At 30.8% G+C, this 3,096-nt stretch overlaps 1 long non-coding RNA gene across 1 annotated transcript; it reads right to left on the reverse strand.

The window, feature by feature from the left end:
• Positions 1-596: 596 nt before the first annotated feature.
• LOC133789685 (uncharacterized) lies at positions 597-2,375 on the reverse strand. Its single transcript, XR_009873661.1, has 3 exons — positions 2,199-2,375; positions 2,030-2,117; positions 597-1,367 (listed from the first exon to the last, which is right to left on the reverse strand). It is a non-coding gene; the product is annotated as an uncharacterized LOC133789685 (long non-coding RNA).
• Positions 2,376-3,096: the final 721 nt, after the last annotated feature.

Genomic DNA, 3,096 nt, shown 5'->3' on the forward strand with positions numbered 1-3,096 from the left:
TTATAAATGAAAATAAGAAATAGAAAATAGAACAAGAAAATGAAAAGTTTATTTAACACCTATGAAGAACAGGATAATGGAAGATATTATGATTGTATATTTTCATGATTATATTTTAATCAAACATTGGATCCAATTATTATGGATTTAATTAAATGTATGTAACCTGTTACACTAAAGGCAGTAACACTGAAGCTAGTTAAAACTGATTGTAATGAATTTTTTTAAAAGATCTGGATCTGGTTACATAAAAACAGTAACACTGAATCCAGTTACAATGGATTGTAATTAAGCATATGTAACTAATTTCACTAAAACCAGTTACAACTGATTGTAATAAAATATATGCAACTGATTACACTAAAACAAGTTAACTCAAACAGTTCCAATGAAACGAATTACAATAGATTCAAAATGAAACATATGTAATTGGTTACACTAATGCCAGTTACACTAAAGCTGGTTCAAACAGATTGTTATGAAAAATTCTGAAAGATATGTAACTACTCATACAAAAATCAATAACACCGAATCCAATTACATTGGATTGTAATTAAGCATATGTAACTAGTTACAATGAACCCAATTAACTCAAATAATTCAAATGAAACCAGTTACAATGGATTCGCAATCAATTATATGTAACTAGTTACAATGAAACCAGTAACACAATATGAAAACAAAATTACATAGACAAATGGACGTTACAAAATAGAATAAGGAAGTAAAAACTTTATATGAAATTTGGAACAAGTTACTAAGTGTATGGAAATAATATATCATTAACTATAACCAATTACACTGTTGAACATTAAAAAAAACTAAAACGTCCTAAAATGATAGAAAAAAATATTACTTAAAAATGATAATCAATTCAAACAACCAATTGAAAGAAATTATACAACTATGATTAATTTGTCCAAAAAAAAACCAGCTTCAAAAGTAAAACTAATTAGCAATCTTCTCATTGTCCTTGTTCTTCCTATAGTTCTTCTTTGTAGGCCTCCCTGGATCTTCATTATCATAAGCATAACCATAGTGAATTTTCTTGGTTGCCTCATCTTCCGCTGCCACTCTAACATCATCACCTGGCTTGCTAACATCTTCAGCAAGCTTCTCATTCAAATCAACTTCCCTTTGTTTAGAAACTTCAAAATTTGGGGCATTATTTCACCCTTGGACTGGCTTTCATTAAAAGGAAAAAAAATCATAATAAAAATTGAAAAAAGAAAGCAATAATTGAGGAGATCAGACTTTGATTTTTTTCTTGGCCCTCTTAAGATTAGATGATGAAGAAGTAGCTACTTCAAGTTTACGTTTCACAGATGAATGTGAAACATCCGAGGAGCAAGGGGCACCCCTTGTAACTGCCATTATGAAAATTTACAAAAAAAACAAAACAGAAAATAACAAAAAAAGTTAAGTTGATGCTTCAAAATAAAAATAAAAAACAATAATGCATAAAAAAATGAGAAAGGTGACAAGAAATAAGATGTTTTTGACATTACAAAATTCAAATAAAAAACTTGATGTGATTGTAGTCTAGGTCTACAAACAAAATGACAAGTAATGTGGATATAGGCATGGTTTGCTAACAATTTAACTAGATTAAAAGGGCAAAAGAAAAAAAATCAAAGAATGCATGGGATGGAATCACCCTAGCTTAAATGACCTAAAAATGAAGAAAAACATAGAGAATTAACTACATGAAGATATCTAAAGGCTAAAGAAGCACATTAATGGTTTATATTTATTCAAATCAAAACAAAAGGTCTCAAGGAGCTATTATCCTCAAAATGAAAGGTACCCGAGGCAATCAAAATGAATGTAAAACATTTCTATGATAAAATGTGCATCATTTATATTAAAGATAATTTATACATATATATATTTGTTTTTCTTGCTGCCAATGCAACCAATTCCTCAACCATAATGATATCCAAATATATTTGCAATAACTACACTAAAAGGTCATTTAGTAATTATATCAAGCACTTTAAGAGCATGATGGCAATGCTAGTTCACCTACCTCACTCAGCCTCCCCTCAACTCATGTAAATGAAGCTAATTATATAACTCGGAGGGTGAGAGTAATCACCAATGATGGCTAAGTGAGACTGTGAAAATGAAATTAGAAGGCATAGTTGGTCTCAATATGTAATAAATGCAAGGGAACTTAAAGTAAATAAATAATTTACCCATATGAACATATAACTAGGAACAACAATTGTCAAAGTGAAGTAAATGAGGCACTCCGAAATCGAAAATCACAAGAGACGGACGGAGACAGTCAGCTAAGATCGGAATGGAGAAGCTTGGAGAAATGAAAATGGAAAATGAAGAAGACAAAGCAATCGGAACTGTGTTTGAGAAGGAAAGAGTGCGATGAAGAAAATGGTGAGCTGAAAAGACTAAAAGAGTTTATACATTGGTTGTATTTTAAGAATTAATTTTTTTTAAATGGGAAACGTGGAATTAATGGTATTAGCTTAAACAAACAATTTTTAGTTTATATATATATATATATATATATATACATGAGAATTCTCTTACAGGGCTTCACTTTAAGTTTTACCGGTAGGGCTCTCAATGTTTACAACCCGTGAACAATTTTTGGCGCAATTTTTTTTTATGACCGTGTATATTGTAGTTATTTAGAGCATCCAGCAAATTTTCAGAAAATTCCGAATAATTTACAGTACCGAAAACTAGGTTCAAACATGTTTTCCATGCGCATAAAAAAAATTAGTCACATGTGCAACAACATGTTTGAACCTAGTTTTCAGTACTGTAAACTATTCGAAATTTTATAAAAATTTGCAGGATGTTCTAAATAGCTACAATATACACGGTCATAAAAAAAGTCGCGCTAAAAACTATTCACGGGTCGAAAAACACTGAGAGTCCTACCGGTAGGGCTTAAAGTGAAGCCCCTATAGGAGAATCAATTCTTCACTTTAAGCCCTACCGGTAAGGCTCTCAGTGTTTCTCGACCCGTGAACAGTTTTTGGCGCGACTTTTTTCATGACCGTGTATATTGTAGCTATTTAGAGCATCCTGCAAATTTTCAGAAAATTTCGAATAGTTTACAGTACC

This window comes from Humulus lupulus, chromosome 7 (genome assembly GCF_963169125.1).
Source record: "Humulus lupulus chromosome 7, drHumLupu1.1, whole genome shotgun sequence".
NCBI lineage: Eukaryota > Viridiplantae > Streptophyta > Magnoliopsida > Rosales > Cannabaceae > Humulus > Humulus lupulus.